Genomic DNA, 20,466 nt, shown 5'->3' on the forward strand with positions numbered 1-20,466 from the left:
ATGTGCTGGGACTGACTTGGGACACAGAGGGAGACTTGTTATCGTTAAAGCCTAATGACTACAGCATGCCCAATAAATTAACCAAGAGAGTCTTGCTTGCAGAAGTTTCAAAATGCTTCGATCCACTAGGCTTAGTGTCCCCACTTACCATAAGAGGAAAATTGTTGATACAAGAAGCATGGAAGCTTAAGTGTGCTTGGGATGAAACCCTACCTGAGGAATTTGTTGAAAGGTGGGAAGAACTAATAGGGGAATATGTAAAATTACCAATGTTGAAGTTCCCCTGTAATGTGGCCAGTCAAGAGGGAGAAAATGTACTCCACATTTTTTGCGATGCTTCGAAATTAGCATATGGAGCAGTCGCTTACCTTCAATGTAATAGTGCCATTTCTCTTGTTATGTCTAAGGCTAAGGTGGCTCCAATCAAATCACGCACCTTACCTCAGTTGGAATTAACGGCCATTTATGTAGGTGTCAAATTAGCCAATTATATAAGAAATAAATTGCGAGAGATAAATATCAGCGACACCGTAATTTGGTCTGATAACGAGGTATCCTTACAATGGATTCGTAATGGTAACAGTAAGATTGTGTATGTACAAAACAGAGTCGCTGAAATCAATCAAATGCAGGAGAAACATCACAGTTTGGGTCAGCATATGTTAACCTTTAATCACATTCCTGGTGACGAGAACCCAGCTGACTTCTTGTCTCGAGGCTTGACTTATGAAAAATTTGTGAGTGCTTTATCGTGGTTTAAAGGGCCAAGTTGGCTGGTGGACAAAATTAACTGGCCGGTGCAAAAGGCACATATTGCTCCTGTCGAAATTACGGTGAGCACCGCTCCGGTCAGTAGTCCCTCCTTAGCCATTGATATGAACAGGTATTCTTCCTTACCTAAGCTGATTAGTGTGACCAGGTTAGTGTTTAAATTTATAAGTAAGATGAATATCTCACATAATTTTCCCCATCCCCTGAAATACTGGCTACAGAGGGTACAAGAAGAAACCTACAGGGATGAGATTAAATTCATGATGGACGGAAAAATTGTGAAAGGCTCAATAATAGAAAAGCTGGGGCTGTATTTAGAGGATGATGTAATTAGGTGCAGAGGCAGGTTACAAAATGCTGAATTGGGGGAATATGCTAAGCACCCTATCTTGCTGCCCAAAACTCATCACCTGACAACCTTGATTGTCTTTAATGCCCATAATAACGTGATGCACGGTGGGGTACAGGATACCTTAAACTGTATTCGGGAAACCTTCTGGATTCCACAAGGACGGCAAAGTGTAAAGGGGGTTATCAAGTCATGTGTAATATGTCGCCGGGTGGATGCCAGAACCTACATGTACCCAGGTCCTCCACCATTGCCCAAGGAACGCGTGCAGTTGGTAAAACCATTTGATGTGACCGGAGTTGACTATAGTGGGCCAATCATTTTGACGGGTACTTCAGATGGTGTCCCCTTGAAGGTGTATGTATGTCTATTTACTTGTACAGCTACTAGGGCTGTTCATCTAGAAGTGGCTCAGGACTTGTCTGCAGAACAGTTCATACAGCTGTTCCGGAAATTTGCAGCTAGACGATCCTGTCCAAGATTGATGATCTCAGATAATGCCACCAATTTTGTAGCGGGTGCTCAACACTTGATGAAATTAAATAAGAGTGATGATGTACAGTCTTTGTTGACCCAGCGAGGGTGTGTCTGGAAATTTATTACTCCCAGAGCCCCCTGGCAGGGAGGACTGTACGAAAGAATGATAGGTACAGTGAAAAGATGTCTTCGTAAGGTGCTACACAGGAAGAGAATTGATTTGGAGGAGTTCTGGGCAGTGTTGGTGGAGGCAGAGAATCGAGTGAACAATCGCCCTCTGTCATACATGAGCGACACTCCTGACGCGGAGGTACTGACTCCCTCTCACCTAATATGTGGACAAAGGTTAGAAGCTGCGCCTATCTATAGAGATAATCCCGAGGGAAGTGATGAGGATTATAATAACGTGACTGTGTTGAGTGACAAGTTCAAAATGTTAAATAAGGTAATTATTCATTGGTCTGATGTGTGGCGTAAAGAATATCTTCTTACACTACGTGAACACTTTTATGGTGCGCCAGAGGCAGTAAACCGACAGAACATTCAACCAGGTGACATTGTGTTAATTGATACTGAACAACATCGAACACTGTGGCCTCTGGGCAAGGTAGTTACATTATACCCAGATGCACAAGGTGTTGTCAGAAACGTCAAAGTGTTGTGTCGTGGTCAGGAAAGTTTGCGTACCATTAATAAATTAATTCCCTTAGAATTAAATGGTGTTCAATCCAGTGCAGATGGAAACCTAAGGGAAAGTGACACGAGTGATATTGAAGACACTGACCGGGTAATGCAAGAAGAAACTGTAGTAAGACCCACTAGGAAAACAGCAGCGCAATCTAGAGAGGGCTGGAACCGTCTCCTGGAGGAAGACGCAATTTAAGTCGTCTAACAACGACTTCCGCCCGGCCGCAGTGTGGAAAATTTTTAATTTTCCGAAACTATAGCGCCTAATAGGTGTTTTATGTGCCGATATGAGTCAAAATGTATTTGAAAATGGAGTAGAACCAAGAGTTCCCTTGGCGCATGCGCGGATGTGCGGGGGAGGGAGGCGCGGATTGTTTTGAATGTGGTGAAGAAGCTGAGAAAGCATGGAACCACGAAATTGACATTCACGGCGGCCTAAGGATTAATATAGGCCTCATTTCATAATAAGAAGTGTCGTAACTGTTCCTGGTGGAGAGTGAGGGAACGTGATTTACGGGACCACGGTAATAGAGTGGTAAAAAGTGTGATAAGAGTAGGACCGGGTGTCAGGTGCACGGCCAGGGTGTGTCCAGGGGACATACCCGTGTGTTAATCCTCGCTCATCGGCCTCAGATCTTAATGGAGTGACCTCTAATTTGTGTAATAGTTATGAGACGTTAAATCGTCTTGTGAATGGTAATGTAATCAGTGATAATAGCATTGAGTTAAGAGAATGCGGGATGTGAAATAGAGCGCCTTGCTCCGAGTGAACGTGTGACTCTCGTACCGGGGATAATGGAGATTTATGGAATCACGACTTCTAACCGGGACAAACCGACGGATACCTCGTCCTGCCGGAATGAGAACCGTGTCGGTGTAGCAGGACATCGAAACTGAGATGGTGAATGGAAGAAATAAGGAGTATCAATCACCCACAGTTAAGTAACCCTTCTAGTTATAGCAAACTTATGCTGGCCAGTAGTGTTATGTTATAATTAGATAGGTTATGAGTGATCCAGCTACATCAAGTGACCACCAGAGAACATCTGGTAAGTGGTGGGATTATGTACAAATGTTTTCCTTGATGGATGTATCCAGGTGTATCCTACCCCCCTCCCCTTCATTCAGCGAAACTAATATAATCTATACAGTCCACAATTAACTAGTAGCACCGTACTTGTGTGTGCTACCCAATCCATACTGGTCTCGGATAGATATGGATAAGATTGTGAGGTCGAAGGGGCCACCTGTAGTGACCAGAGGTGGTTAAGTTTTCTCACATGTCTACCCGGGGTGACTACGGTAAACAATATGGTCGTCTCCCAATGAGATTACTTGTATGTATATAATGTTGAGGTACATACAGATAAACACCCTAGAAAATTTTCCATACGTGTTAAATGACTACTGAGTGCAGGAAGGTAAGGCTGTAATTTACCTGCATACAAACATAATTACTTTAATCCCTAAAATAGGGGTTACAGTATAATATATATACACAAAGCTACAAGCCTCTTGGAGCGAAGATATAAAACTTTTAGTGAGGATAAACCGGCATGCAAACCTCTCTGAGTATATACACTGGAAGATGAACGAAAGGACACAAGTGCATTACACTCGACATCTTTATCTGATACGTTTCGGTCCTGGGAGCTTAGTTACTCCAACTGGTACATAAAAATGAGAGAATGGAAGATGCACACCTTTCGATATACATACACTAAGAAATACATACATCCTGTCTTGGAATAGTAAATAAAGATGATTACAGAGACGAGACGAGCAATACTTAAGTGTAAAGTGAAAGTGCACAGACAAGAAGTAGGGAGGAGAGTGTGAGGTGGTGGTGTGGCAGCAGCAGGGGTGATGGAGGGTTGTGATGGAGTGTGAGAGTGGTGGTGGAGTGAGAGGGGGGGGGGTGGCATGACAGGACCTGCCTGGCTCGCTCCACATAAGCCAGAGGGCGCCTTATAACCCATGCCCAACCAGCTCACCACAGGAGGGGGAAGAAACAGACACATAAACAGAGATAATCTGAATTCCATTGTATTAGACAGTAGGTTCAAAACCACATTGGTGTGAGGCAGCCCTGCCTAGCATGAACCAACAGGCCTACTGCAGTGTTTCTTTATTCTTGTGTTGTTGTAGTCTGTCGTCAGACTGTGTGGGTTGAGCATACACACGTATTGTCTGTGTATATACCTCTCTTGGCTTCTATATACCGATATACACATTTCAGTGAAAAGCCCACTACTGAAGCGTATTTAAAAGTGCCCGTAGCTCAGTGGCAATGTTCGGTTCACAACTTAAGAACCCAGGATGAGTCCTGGACGGGGTTAGATACACTTAGCAAGTGTCCTAGCACCTGCTGCCTATATTTGCCTATTAGCAAGTACCTAGGTGTTAGTCGACTGTTGTGGATTGCTTCCTGCATAAGGACCTACGGACACTAATGGAGATGAGACTAATATTCCAAAAAGTCCGATATGCATCTGTAAATGTATATACAGGAGATATATACCTCTCAATGAGGATACTGGATGGTGATGGTCAGACACAGCAGGCAGAAATAAGGTGGTGGAGAGGAGGTAATATGTAGGGAGTTGAAGTGAGTGGGTGGAGAGATGAGGTAGAATGCGTGGAGAGGTTGATTAATTAATGGTGGTTTGAAGCTTATCGACTTCACTCAAGGGTTTATAAAGCTGCGTGTAATTTTCACCACTAAATATACATTTTTTTATCCTTAAATCAAGCTCTCAATGTATATACGCTGAGAAATAGGTACCTGGGTGTTAGTCGACTGGTGTGGGTCGCATCCTGGGGGACAAGATTAAGGACCCCAATGGAAATAAGTTAGACAGTCCTCGATGACGCACTGACTTTCTTGGGTTATCCTGGGTGGCTAACCCTCCGGGGTTAAAAATCCGAACGAAATCTCTCTTAAATACACACCTCACGGTGTATATACCATCCGAGAGGTGAGAGAGTGGGTGGGGATAGAGGGGCGAGTAAGGAGTGGGTGTCTGGACAACATGAGACCTGACGCCATTATCCACCACTACCCACTCACATACATATAAACATCATATGCATCCTTCTATCAAATATGAAAACGAAGTGAAGCTCTTCCTTAGAATTCCATTTAATCATGTAAAACGTTTTTAAGTCTCCTTACAAACCTGGTGCCCATATTCGCCTAGCAATAAACAGGTACCTGGGCGCTAGTTGACTATCGTGGGTGTTATTCTAGGAAATAATTCTAAGAAGCGCCAGTCCTGGTGAAAATTTATGCTAGTCAGTAATAATATTACGCAAGAATGGGGGACCCGTTGTAAGTGGTGCCACAGGGGTCAGTGTTAGGACCCTTGCTTATGGTGTGCCACAGGGGTCAGTGTTAGGACCCTTGCTTATGGTGTGCCACAGGGGTCAGTGTTAGGACCCTTGCTTATGGTGTGCCACAGGGGTCAGTGTTAGGATCCTTGCTTATGGTGTGCCACAGGGGTCAGTGTTAGGACCCTTGCTTATGGTGTGCCACAGGGGTCAGTGTTAGGATCCTTGCTTATGGTGTGACACAGGGGTCAGTGTTAGGACCCTTGCTTATGGTGTGCCACAGGGGTCAGTGTTAGGACCCTTGCTTATGGTGTGCCACAGGGGTCAGTGTTAGGACCCTTGCTTATGGTGTGCCACAGGGGTCAGTGTTAGGACCCTTGTTTATGGTGTGCCACAGGGGTCAGTGTTAGGACCCTTGCTTATGGTGTGCCACAGGGGTCAGTGTTAGGACCCTTGTTTATGGTGTGCCACAGGGGTCAGTGTTAGGACCCTTGCTTAGGGTGTGACACAGGGGTCAGTGTTAGGACCCTTGCTTATGGTGTGCCACAGGGGTCAGTGTTAGGACCCTAGCTTATGGTGTGTCACAGGGGTCAGTGTTAGGACCCTTGCTTATGGTGTGCCACAGGGGTCAGTGTTAGGATCCTTGCTTATGGTGTGCCACAGGGGTCAGTGTTAGGATCCTTGCTTATGGTGTGCCACAGGGGTCAGTGTTAGGAACCTTGCTTATGGTGTGCCACAGGGGTCAGTGTTAGGACCCTTGCTTATGGTGTGCCACAGGGGTCAGTGTTAGGATCCTTGCTTATGGTGTGCCACAGGGGTCAGTGTTAGGACCCTTGCTTATGGTGTGCCACAGGGGTCAGTGTTAGGACCCTTGCTTATGGTGTGCCACAGGGGTCAGTGTTAGGATCCTTGCTTATGGTGTGCCACAGGGGTCAGTGTTAGGACCCTTGCTTATGGTGTGTCACAGGGGTCAGTGTTAGGATCCTTGCTTATGGTGTGCCACAGGGGTCAGTGTTAGGAACCTTGCTTATGGTGTGCCACAGGGGTCAGTGTTAGGATCCTTGCTTATGGTGTGCCACAGGGGTCAGTGTTAGGATCCTTGCTTATGGTGTGCCACAGGGGTCAGTGTTAGGATCCTTGCTTATGGTGTGCCACAGGGGTCAGTGTTAGGACCCTTGCTTATGGCGTGCCACAGGGGTCAGTGTTAGGACCCTTGCTTATGGCGTGCCACAGGGGTCAGTGTTAGGACCCTTGCTTATGGTGTGTCACAGGGGTCAGTGTTAGGACCCTTGCTTATGGTGTGCCACAGGGGTCAGTGTTAGGACCCTTGCTTATGGCGTGCCACAGGGGTCAGTGTTAGGACCCTTGCTTATGGTGTGCCACAGGGGTCAGTGTTAGGACCCTTGCTTATGGCGTGCCACAGGGGTCAGTGTTAGGACCCTTGCTTATGGTGTGTCACGGGTTAGTGTTAGGACCCTTGCTTGTCTTCCATTGCAGACACTGCAAGGCTCCAGGCGGACATCAACCAAATCTTTCAGTGGGCTGCAGAAAACAATATGAAGTTCAACGATGAGAAATTTCAATTACTCAGATATGGTAAACATGAGGAAATTAAATCTTCATCAGAGTACAAAACAAATTCTGGCCACAAAATAGAGCGAAACACCAACGTCAAAGACCTGGGAGTGATTATGTCGGAGGATCTCACCTTCAAGGACCATAACATTGTATCAATCGCATCTGCTAGAAAAATGACAGGATGGATAATGAGAACCTTCAAAACTAGGGAGGCCAAGCCCATGATGACACTCTTCAGGTCACTTGTTCTATCTAGGCTGGAATATTGCTGCACTCTAACAGCACCTTTCAAGGCAGGTGAAATTGCCGACCTAGAAAATGTACAGAGAACTTTCACGGCGCGCATAACGGAGATAAAACACCTCAATTACTGGGAGCGCTTGAGGTTTCTAAACCTGTATTCCCTGGAACGCAGGAGGGAGAGATACATGATTATATACACCTGGAAAATCCTAGAGGGACTAGTACCGAACTTGCACACGAAAATCACTCACTACGAAAGCAAAAGACTTGGCAGACGATGCACCATCCCCCCAATGAAAAGCAGGGGTGTCACTAGCACGTTAAGAGACCATACAATAAGTGTCAGGGGACCGAGACTGTTCAACTGCCTCCCAGCACACATAAGGGGGATTACCAACAGACCCCTGGCAGTCTTCAAGCTGGCACTGGACAAGCACCTAAAGGCAGTTCCTGATCAGCCGGGCTGTGGCTCGTACGTTGGTTTGCGTGCAGCCAGCAGCAACAGCCTGGTTGATCAGGCGCTGATCCACCAGGAGGCCTGGTCACAGACCGGGCCGCGGGGGCGTTGACCCCCGAAACTCTCTCCAGGTAAACTCCAGGTATGGTGTGCCACAGGGGTCAGTGTTAGGATCCTTGCTTATGGTGTGCCACAGGGGTCAGTGTTAGGATCCTTGCTTATGGTGTGTCACAGGGGTCAGTGTTAGGATCCTTGCTTATGGTGTGCCACAGGGGTCAGTGTTAGGATCCTTGCTTATGGTGTGCCACAGGGGTCAGTGTTAGGATCCTTGCTTATGGTGTGCCACAGGGGTCAGTGTTAGGATCCTTGCTTATGGTGTGCCACAGGGGTCAGTGTTAGGATCCTTGCTTATGGTGTGCCACAGGGGTCAGTGTTAGGACCTTTGCTTATGGTGTGCCACAGGGGTCAGTGTTAGGACCCTTGCTTATGGTATGCCACAGGGGCTCAGTGTTAGGATCCTTGCTTATAGTGTGCCACAGGAGGTCAGTGTTAGGATCCTTGCTTATGGTGTGCCACAGGGGGTCAGTGTTAGGATTCTTGCTTATGGTGTGCCACAGGGTCAGTGTTAGGACCCTTGCTTATGGTGTCACAGGGGTCAGTGTTAGGGCCCTTGCTCATGGTGTACCACAGGGGTCAGTGTTAGGACCCTTGCTCATGGTGTGTCACAGGGGTCGGTGCTAGGACCCTTGCTTATAATGTGCCACAGGAGTCAATGTTAGGACCCTTGCTTATGATGTGGCACAGGGGTCAGTATTAGGACCCTTGCTTATGGTGTGCCACAGGGGTCAGTGTTAGGACCCTTGCTTATGGCGTGCCACAGGGGTCAGTGTTAGGACCCTTGCTCATGGCGTGCCACTGGGGTCTGTGTTAGGACCCTTGCTTATGGTGTGTCACGGGTTAGTGTTAGGACCCTTGCTTATGGTGTGCCACAGGGGTCAGTGTTAGGATCCTTGCTTATGGTGTGCCACAGGGGTCAGTGTTAGGATCCTTGCTTATGGTGTGCCACAGGGGTCAGTGTTAGGACCCTTGCTTATGGTGTGCCACAGGGGTCAGTGTTAGGACCCTTGCTTATGGTGTGCCACAGGGGTCAGTGTTAGGATCCTTGCTTATGGTGTGTCACAGGGGTCAGTGTTAGGACCCTTGCTTATGGCGTGCCACAGGGGTCAGTGTTAGGACCCTTGCTTATGGTGTGACACGGGTTAGTGTTAGGACCCTTGCTTATGGCGTGCCACAGGGGTCAGTGTTAGGACCCTTGCTTATGGTGTGCCACAGGGGTCAGTGTTAGGACCCTTGCTTATGGTGTGCCACAGAGGTCAGTGTTAGGACCCTTGCTTACAATGTTTATCAACGACAAAGATGAGGGAATGAATAGTGACGTAAGTTTGCGATGGCACTAAAATAATTAGTCAAATAATATTTGATGTGGACACTAGAAGGCTCTAAGATGACCTGGATAAGTTGATGTGATGGAAGAAGTGGCAGATGTAGCTTAGTGTAGACAAATGTAAGATTCTAATCCTAGTTAAAGAATATAACTATGTCATACATAGGCTAAATCATGTAGATTTTAGTCGAAGTAAATGCGAAAAATATTTAAGAGTTCTGATTAGCAAAAAAATTAAAGAGAACAGTACATAAGCAGTCGCAATAAACTTAATGGAATTCTTGGCGTCGTACCAATAGGTATAAACAGAAGTCCTCAGGTTATACTTCAAAAACATAAATTTTTGGTTAGGTCGCTTTTAGATTATGCTGCTCAGTTCTGGTCTCCATATTACAAAATGGACTCAAGTGCACTGGAAAATGTATAGAGAAGAATGACGAAGTTGATCCCAGGTAGATCGTAGATAGGGTGAAGGATGTGAGTTTAAACACTCTGGAAAAACGAAGAATTTGGGAAGACATGACTGAAGTGTACAAATGGAAAACATGAATAAATAGATATAAACAGCATGTTGAATATATCTTAACAAGACAAGACTCGCAGCAATGGGTTCAAGTTGATCAAATTTAGATTTCGAAATACGCGAAAGCACTGCCTTGGCAATAGAGTTGTAGATGAGTGGCACAAACACTCTAGTAGCATCACTATACAATAATAATATTTTTCATCCATCATATTTAAATACGAATAAGAAACTTACGGATGGAGATAAGGCTTATTAATCCGAGGGAAAATCAGTATGGCTATAATCCCTTTAATCCAGAGCCTTTGAACGATGTTTTGTAACATCGAATTAATGCGTTAGGCGTCCATAATTATGTTACGTCTAGAAGACATGTTGCAATGTTCATACCATGCACTTACCTTCTGCATATTTGAGTCTAGGTATGTATGTACAACGAAAAAATGGCTTGATAAGGCTTTACACAAAGAAAACCTGATTTGATAAAGCTCTACGTAGAGCAAACACTAAATAATACTCTACCGCTAGGATTGTTGTTGCAATATTCGCCAGGAGACAGGACAGAGGGCGCATCCTGACCCGGATCTTAATCATATAGATCACCCATTACCACCTTCGACACTATTTACCACTACAATTCTCATATTTCAGTTCATATCGTTCCAGACTAAAGAGCTGAACTCTGCTCCAGACTGAGGGACTGACCACCTCAAACTATTTCTCGAAGGTTGAGGGACTGATTACATCATCTCTACCTCTCCACTACTGCTGTCTACCTTACATTCTCCTCTATATTTGACTGATGAAGCCTACCACGTAAGACAAACCTTGTAATAATATACTCAACTGCTGCACGTCTTAATTAACAGTCAACTAGGTGTGTACTACCTATACAGAATACACTACAAATAATAATAATAATAATAATAATAATAATAATAATAATAATAATAATAATAATAATAATAATAATAATAATAATAATAATAATAATAATCTTTATTTACTACCAGTACATGTACAAGGTATACAGACCATAGCTGACAACAGTGACATACTACTATATAGAAAGTCCCTTGTTATGCTGAGCATTTCCCGCAAATTAGGTCAGTTTTGTCCCAGGATGCGACCCACACCAGTCCACTAACACCCAGGTACCTATTTTATTGATGGGTGAACATAGACAACGGGTGTAAGGAAACACGCCCAATGTTTTCAACCTTTGCCGGGAATCGAACCCGGGCGTCCGGCGTGTGAAGCGAGAGCTTCTCCCAACAGGCCACGGGTCAGCGTGATATATTAAATACACTGTTAGGATATATTAAATATACTACAATACACAACACGTACACTAACAACACGAACGTAAAAAGGACTAGACTAGGTTACTTTATCAAGTACATTCAGTAATCTTAGTACTTTATCAAGTACATTCAGTAATCTTAGTACTTTATCAAGTACATTCAGTAATCTTAGTACTTTATCAAGTACATTCAGTAATCTTAGTACTTTATCAAGTACATTCAGTAATCTTAGTACTTTATCAAGTACATTCAGTAATCTTAGTACTTTATCAAGTACATTCAGTAATCTTAGTACTTTATCAAGTACATTCAGTAATCTTAGTACTTTACCAAGTACATTCAGTAATTATCAAGTACATTCAGTAATCTTAGTACTTTATCAAGTACATTCAGTAATCTTAGTACTTTATCAAGTACATTCAGTAATCTTAGTACTTTATCAAGTACATTCAGTAATCTTAGTACTTTACCAAGTACATTCAGTAATTATCAAGTACATTCAGTAATCTTAGTACTTTATCAAGTACATTCAGTAATCTTAGTACTTTATCAAGTACATTCAGTAATCTTAGCACTTTATCAAGTACATTCAGTAATCTTAGTACTTTATCAAGAACATTCAGTAATCTTAGTACTTTATCAAGTACATTCAGTAATCTTAGTACTTTACCAAGTACATTCAGTAATTATCAAGTACATTCAGTAATCTTAGTACTTTATCAAGTACATTCAGTAATCTTAGTACTTTATCAAGTACATTCAGTAATCTTAGTACTTTATCAAGAACATTCAGTAATCTTAGTACTTTATCAAGTACATTCAGTAATCTTAGTACTTTATCAAGTACATTCAGTAATCTTAGTACTTTATCAAGTACATTCAGTAATCTTAGTACTTTATCAAGAACATTCAGTAATCTTAGTACTTTATCAAGTACATTCAGTAATCTTAGTACTTTATCAAGTACATTCAGTAATCTTAGTACTTTATCAAGTACATTCAGTAATCTTAGTACTTTATCAAGTACATTCAGTAATCTTAGTACTTTATCAAGAACATTCAGTAATCTTAGTACTTTATCAAGTACATTCAGTAATCTTAGTACTTTACCAAGTACATTCAGTAATTATCAAGTACATTCAGTAATCTTAGTACTTTATCAAGTACATTCAGTAATCTTAGTACTTTATCAAGTACATTCAGTAATCTTAGTACTTTATCAAGTACATTCAGTAATCTTAGTACTTTATCAAGTACATTCAGTAATCTTAGTACTTTATCAAGTACATTCAGTAATCTTAGTACTTTATCAAGTACATTCAGTAATCTTAGTACTTTATCAAGTACCTTCAGTAATCTTAGTACTTTATCAAGTACATTCAGTAATCTTAGTACTTTATCAAGTACATTCAGTAATCTTAGTACTTTACAAGTACCTTCAGTAATCTTAGTACTTTATCAAGTACATTCAGTAATCTTAGTACTTTATCAAGTACATTCAGTAATCTTAGTACTTTATCAAGTACATTCAGTAATCTTAGTACTTTATCAAGTACATTCATTAATCTTAGTACTTTACATCAAGTACATTCAGTAATCTTAGTACTTTATCAAGTACATTCATTAATCTTAGTAAAACTCAGTTTAAGAATAAGAATAGAGCTCAAGAATAGAGCTCAAGAATAGTGAACGAGCCATACCCCGGCCGGGATTGAACCTGCGGCCAGTCTCAAAACTCCAGCCCGTCGCGTTAGCCACTAGACCAGCTAGCCATTACGATTTCGTGAGTCATAGTGAACGAGGCTGCAGGAACGGCAGTAGAGCACTTCCCTTGTTGGCTTATTTGATATTATTACTTGCATTATGAGTTAGTGTTTATTGTTGCGTAGTTTTAAAAATAGGTTAGATAAATACATGAGTGGGTGTGGGTGGGTGTGAGTTTGACCTGACTAGATTGTGCTGCGAGGTTAGTTGCCGTGTTCCTTCCTTAAGTGAATGTGACCTGACCTGACTAGGTTGGGTCATTGGCTTAAACCGGTAAGAGACTTGGACTTGCCTCGCATGGGCCAGTAGGCCTGCTGCAGTGTTCCTTCTTTCTTATGTTCTTAAAATTACTGGGACAGTGTGAGGCAATCAGGTTCGATCCAAGGAAGGGAATGACATATCATATTCTTTACATCAAGAGCACCTCACCGGCATCAAGGGCCCTTACTTAAGGAAACTGAGTCAGAAATAACAATATTGGATACTCGGTCCTCCGTTTCCTTAGCTGTTCTACTCGTCTGGTTTTCGTTCAATCCTCGTATGAACATAATTTGAAACCTATCCATTTTTTTTTTTTAGTAAATTTTGTAGCCTAGGATAGCCTGGTACAACCCAAATTGTGAAATATCGTGACATTTCCACTGGGTCCCTGTGCTATATACTTCAATTGATTTAGTTTTTTTCATACGCTTAACAATATTAATATAAATCAAAGACAAACATAAACATGGGTCAAGAAACGTCATATTTTCAAAATACAAGAAATCATTTTCCTCCCTTCAGCTTGAAAATAAATGGTATAAAATACCGACACAATGGAAACAAACACATATGCAGTTTAATGTGATCCTTTACTGACAACGTTTCACCCACACAGTGGGCTTTTTCAAGTCACAAACAGATCTACCCCAGGTAGATCTGTTTGTGACTTGAAAAAGCCCACTGTGTGGGCGAAACGTTGTCAATAAAGGATCACATTAAACTGCATATGTGAAGATTGAGACACTTATGCAGCATATGGGAATCTTTATTCAGGAAACGTTTAGCCACACAGTGGCTTCATCAGTCCAATACAAAGAGGAAGGTGTAAGGAGAGGAGGAGAATGAGGTAATCAGTCCCTCAACCTGGAGTCGATTCTCCTCCTCTCCTTACGCCTTCCTCTTTGTATTGGACTGATGAAGCCACTGTGTGGCGAAACGTTTCCTGAATAAAGATTCCCATATGCTGCATAAGTGTCTCAATCTTCAACTTGTCGGTTTTTCAAACCATTTATCACAAACTGTATATGTGTTTGTGTTTCCATTCAGCTTATTTGTTAGATATTCTTAAGCTCTATTTATACATTATTTGACTAAGATTGGTTTTGATACAATTAGGTAGTTCGTTCCACTCTTTTATCGGTGTCTTGTAGGTGTCTGAGGCCTGGGAACCTAACTCCAGCACTGTACTGGCTTTGGTTCCTAACAGGTGTCTGAGGCCTGGGAACCTAACTCCAGCACTGTACTGGCTTTGGTTCCTAACAGGTGTCTGAGGCCTGGGAACCTAACTCCAGCACTGTACTGGCTTTGGTTCCTAACAGGTGTCTGAGGCCTGGGAACCTAACTCCAGCACTGTACTGGCTTTGGTTCCTAACAGGTGTCTGAGGCCTGGGAACCTAACTCCAGCACTGTACTGGCTTTGGTTCCTAACAGGTGTCTGAGGCCTGGGAACCTAACTCCAGCACTGTACTGGCTTTGGTTCCTAACAGGTGTCTGAGGCCTGGGAACCTAACTCCAGCACTGTACTGGCTTTGGTTCCTAACAGGTGTCTGAGGCCTGGCCACCTAACTCCAGCACTATACTGGCTTTGGTTCCTAACAGGTGTCTGAGGCCTGGGAACCTAACTCCAGCACTGTACTGGCTTTGGTTCCTAACAGGTGACTGAGGCCTGGCCACCTAACTCCAGCACTATACTGGCTTTGGTTCCTAACAGGTGTCTGAGGCCTGGCTACCTAACTCCAGCACTATACTGGTTTTGGTTCCTAACAGGTGTCTGAGGCCTGGGAACCTAACTCCAGCACTGTACTGGCTTTGGTTCCTAACAGGTGACTGAGGCCTGGCCACCTAACTCCAGCACTATACTGGCTTTGGTTCCTAACAGGTGTCTGAGGCCTGGCTACCTAACTCCAGCACTATACTGGTTTTGGTTCCTAACAGGTGTCTGAGGCCTGGGAACCTAACTCCAGCACTGTACTGGCTTTGGTTCCTAACAGGTGTCTGAGGCCTGGGAACCTAACTCCAGCACTATACTGGCTTTGGTTCCTAACAGGTGTCTGAGGCCTGGCTACCTAACTCCAGCACTATACTGGTTTTGGTTCCTAACAGGTGTCTGAGGCCTGGGAACCTAACTCCAGCACTGTACTGGCTTTGGTTCCTAACAGGTGTCTGAGGCCTGGGAACCTAACTCCAGCACTATACTGGCTTTGGTTCCTAACAGGTGTCTGAGGCCTGGCCAAATAACTCAAGCACTATACTGGCTTTGGTTCCTAACAGGTGTCTGAGGCCTCCAGTACTGTACTGGCTTTGGTTCCTAACAGGTGTCTGAGGCCTGGCCACCTAACTCCAGCCTTTGGTTCCTAACCTCTGACAAAACTTGCACTAAGATAATTTGGACACTGATCGTGGGTAATTTTGTAAACCTAACTTTGCTTCTGTCGCCTTACCCTACCTTCAGTCTTAAGTATTTCCTGTTGTTATTCGTCCTGGTTTACATGCTCTCTTGCACTCGGATGTAAGAGGAATCTCGCTTTCTTGCTGTGGGTAATTAGCTGTCTGTTTTACAGCATTTTTCTCTCCTAAAGATCGACACCATGCCTAACCCTTCTAGGGTAGGGTAGGTGCCTGAGCCCGAGCCTTTAGCTCATAAGACTGTCATTCCCATTTGCCCCCTTGGGGCGGGGATGGCAGACCAGAGAGGCCTAGCTTGTGGCTAGGCCTGGGGACAGTTGGTCCCAAAGATGAGGAGGTACTTGTGCCTCCTCCCATGGGAGACTTAGGTCTCAGACACTCCCTAAAGAGGGAGCCAAGGCCGGGCCACCACTTGGAAAAGGCCCGGGCCGGGAGAATACCGGCTAATCTTTAACTAACTAACTAACTCTCCTAAAAGCAGAGTACCATTAATAACAATGGTGTTCATGGTAATTCATAAGAGCCAGACATATGATCTTCCTTGCCTGAGCAGGTATGCACTGCGCCTGGCATTTCCCTTTATACTGTATTTATACTGTCAGCATCCAGGCATGCAAGTATCTAAAGATATTCCTTGAGATGGATTGCTTGTTACCCTTTTCAGTTTTCCTTTTGAGCTGAATATTATCGTTTCTGACTCACGAAATCGCAATGACACGATTGCAAATAAACCGTAACACGGGAGGGGTAGAACCCGCGGTCAGAGAGTCTCAAAACTCCAGACCGTCGCGTTAGCCACTGGACCAGCTAGCTTCAATAAGATTCATCTAACTAGAAACACACCTAGTTTGATGAATCTTATTGAAGCTAGCTAGCCCAGTGGCTAACGCGACGGTCCGGAGTTTTGAGACTCTCTGACCGCGGGTTCAAACACCACCCGTGGTATGGTTTATTATCGTTTCTGTTTTTGCCAAGTTCAGTGATAGTTATCTATCAACCATTTACTGCAAGATTCTAGGTCCACTAAAAGTATCTTGAGATACATGTTTTGAGTCGTTGCTTAATATGTGAATACTTTCCTCTACATGTAATAATACTTTGGATTTAACATTGATGGGCATGCATATTATTTACATAAACAGTACGAGACCCAAGGTACCTCACTGTGGAACGCCACATATCGGCAGGTGTACCAATTCAAGTTACCGACCACAGATTTTTTTCGTTCAGTTATAACGTAATCTAATCTACAGTTTATACATTGTGCTAGCCTATACCTCTTTTTACATAATATATCATGGTTCACTGTCAAAAATCTTTTACATGTCTAACATCTATCTGTATGCCAGTGAAATAACCTACCAATATTTGGGTTCTTATATAACCCATCAGGTTACCTGGAGGTTATTCCAGGGATCAACGCCCCCGCGGCCCGGTCCATGACCAGGCCTCCCGATGGATCAGGGCCTGATCAACTAGGCTGTTACTGCTGGCCGCACGCAGTCCGACGTACGAGCCACAGCCCGGCTGATCCGGCACTGACTTTAGGTATCTGTCCAGCTCTCTCTTGAAGGCAGCCAGGGGTTTATTGGCAATTCCCCTAATGCTTGATGGGAGACGAACAGTTTTGGGCCCCGGACACTTATGGTGTTTTCTCTTAGTGTACCAATGGCGCCCCTACTTTTTATTTGGGGCATTTTGCATCGCCTGCCCAGTCTTTTACTTTCGTAGGGAGTGATTTCTGTGTGCAGATTTGGGACCATTCCTTCCAAGATTTTCCAAGTGTAGATTATGATATATCTCTCCCTCCTGCGTTCCAACGAGTACAAGTCAAGTGCTTCCAAGCGTTCCCAGTAGTTAAGGTGCTTGACAGAACTTATACGTGCAGTACAGGATCTCTGTACACTCTCTAGATCTGCGATTTCACCTGCTTTGAATGGAGATGTTAATGTACAGCAGTATTTCAGCCTAGAGAGAACAAGTGATTTGAAAAGGATCATCATGGGCTTGGCATCTCTCGTTTTGAAAGTTCTCATTATCCATCCTTAAGGTTAAGATGTCCACTGAGATCCACTGAAACCTGACTGGTAACCACTGATAATGATTGTGTCATTTAGACATGCAAATTTTTACAATGATTTCTCTGAGATTCTGCACATAATGCTGAGTATACTAACAGGCGTATATATACTGACAATCGATCTGCTGTGCTCTTTGAAAATAGAAGTCACTTCCCGCTTTGAATTCCATCGGCAAGGTTTAACATAAATTACTACATTGTGTATATTACATTATGTATATTATATTATGTATATTACATTATGTATATTACATTATGCATATTATAATATGTTCGGAATTTAGTTGGGCTGTTATCAGGTCCGGTGTTTTTCGATGTGGTTCAATTTTATAAGATACGCCTGATGGCTGGAACCACAGCCTGGCTGTGGTTCGTACATAGGACTACGTGTGGTCAGCAGTAACACCCTGGTTAATCAGGCCCTGATCCACCGAGAGACCTGGTCGTGGACCGGGCCGCGGGGGTGTTGATTCCCCGAATACCCTCCAGACGCCTTTGTCACTATAGAGAGTTTTCAAGTTGTTTAAGTATGTGTTGAAGTTATTTGATACACCTGGCAATTTGATAAGTGTACTGTGAATTAAAATTTGCCATTTTGCAGGAACAAGGCCGGGAAGTTAAACTTTGGGGCCCAGGTCCTGGACCCATTATGAACCTGTGATCAGCTAACTTGTTCAGCTATCATAAATTTCAGCTATCATAATTTCGGGGCCCAGATCCTAGACCCATTATGTACCTGTGATCAGGTAACTTATTCAGCTATCATAACTTTGGGGCCCCAGGTCCTAGATTCATTATGTACCTTTAATCAGCTAACTTGTTCAGCTATCATAACTTCGGGGCCCAGGTCCTAGACCCATTATGTACCTTTGATCAGGTAACTTGTTCGCCTATCAAAACTCTGGGGCCCAGGTCCTAGACCCATTATGTACCTGTGATCAGGTAACTTGTTCAGCTATCATAACTTCGGGGCCCAGGTCCTGAACCCATTATGTACCTGTGATCAGGTAACTTGTTCAGCTATCATAACTTTGGGGCCCCAGGTCCTAGACTCATTATGTACCTGTAATCAGCTAACTTGTTCAGCTATCATAACTTTGGGGCCCCAGGTCCTAGACCCATTATGTACCTGTGATCAGGTAACTTGTTCAGCTATCATAACTTCGGGGCCCAGGTCCTGAACCCATTATGTACCTGTGATCAGGTAACTTGTTCACCTATGAAAATTTTGGGCCCAGGTCCTAGACCCATTACGTACCTGTGATCAGGTAACTTGTTCACCTATCAAAACTTCGGGGCCCAGGTCCTGGACCCATTATGTACCTGTCTAATCCTTAGACTACCCCCCCCCCCACAGGACGAGTATGGGCTCAATAATAAAAAATACTGAACAAAATTAAAACGAAATAGACAGGAAGGCATTGACTTAGGCCAGTAAGTCTATTCAGGTACAGGTACACATTAGGACAATTATCATACATAGTAACATGTGTAATTACTCAGGATAATCCAAAAAAAAGTTAGACAAGGTGACTTATTTCCATTAGTGTCCTTGTAATATCTTAATATTTAAAACCATCTTAATGGAAATAAGTGACTAATTTTTTTTTGGATTATCGTAGATAATTTACACTCTGATAATTGCAGTTATGTGTACCTGTGCTTAAATTTACTGAAGACGTTTCAATTAATTCAAGGTCCAAGGACCGAAACGTCTTCAATACAGGTGTCCTAAGTGTGTCATTTCCCTCAATATACCACATTATATACTTCATGGTATACCTCATTATCAGTCAGTAATGTGCTATCCCTCAGGGATATTTAATGCTGTCATGGTTTACCACCATTATTCTTATAGGTTATTTTAAGTTATTTTCGTTCAGTTTTACAAGTATGTGACTTAAGTTTTGCCAGTTTACAAGTTATATTCTAAATCTAAATGGTTATAATAATCTTTAATTTTAAAAGGGGCGGACGGGTAAGCCAGCTGAAGGTCTCGGTCAGATGACCAAAAGCTCCAGCTGTGGGTCATCATATAAGACCCACATCATTTCAAAACATCTTCAGTGATAATTACAATATTGAAAATTCTGAATGATTTAAATCTCCAGAAATATAATATAATTATTATAATAATCGAGAAGTGGACAACCCCTCTCCGAGGTAGGGAAAGATAACTCAAAGTCCATGGATCACGAGCCCTTCACCAGCATCCAGGCACCTCCCCTGTGAAGAGCTAGTCCACGTTATATAAAGAAATATTTATCAACAAGATTAAATAATCACAAACTCACTGTTAGTGAAGCAGAAGAGACGGCAAGACGGACACACTTTCCCTCCCGAGGTTGTGGCACGACTGAGATACACAGCCTCCTGCTTCAGTATATATGTCCACCGGGAACTAATTTCTTAATGCCATATTCTGTATTTCTCAGTGTTTATTTCTCTCGTCTTCCATCTTCTAGATCGTACTTTAGATTGCATCATCTTCAAGCAAAATGGTGTTTAAAAATCTGTAAGTGTTGATTTGTTAAGAGATGTGTATGGTATATATGGTGACAGCTCTGCAGTGTATATACTCTGCTTATTAACACGGGGTTTTAAGGATGGATTTGGTCTGTCACCTAATTTTGTAGCGGTAGATTAATGTTAAGGGAGCCAGGAGCTGTTACTCGACCCCTGCAATCACAATTAGTACACATACACACACACACACACACACACACACATTCCACCCATACACACCACCCATAAACACACACACACACACAGGTCAGCCGAGGAGCCAAAAA

The 20,466-nt window shown here is 43.2% G+C and overlaps 1 protein-coding gene across 1 annotated transcript in view; it reads right to left on the minus strand.

The window, feature by feature from the left end:
- Nucleotides 1–20,049, minus strand: part of LOC128699866 (hemocyte protein-glutamine gamma-glutamyltransferase) — a 90,360-nt gene extending 70,311 nt beyond the window's left edge. The window contains exon 1 of the mRNA XM_070102321.1: nt 19,969–20,049. The gene's annotated coding sequence lies outside the window, so the exon portion shown is untranslated. The remainder of the gene's footprint in view (nt 1–19,968) is intronic.
- Between the last annotated feature and the right edge of the window lie 417 nt (nt 20,050–20,466).

Source organism: Cherax quadricarinatus, chromosome 81 (assembly GCF_038502225.1).
Source record: "Cherax quadricarinatus isolate ZL_2023a chromosome 81, ASM3850222v1, whole genome shotgun sequence".
Taxonomy (NCBI): domain Eukaryota; kingdom Metazoa; phylum Arthropoda; class Malacostraca; order Decapoda; family Parastacidae; genus Cherax; species Cherax quadricarinatus.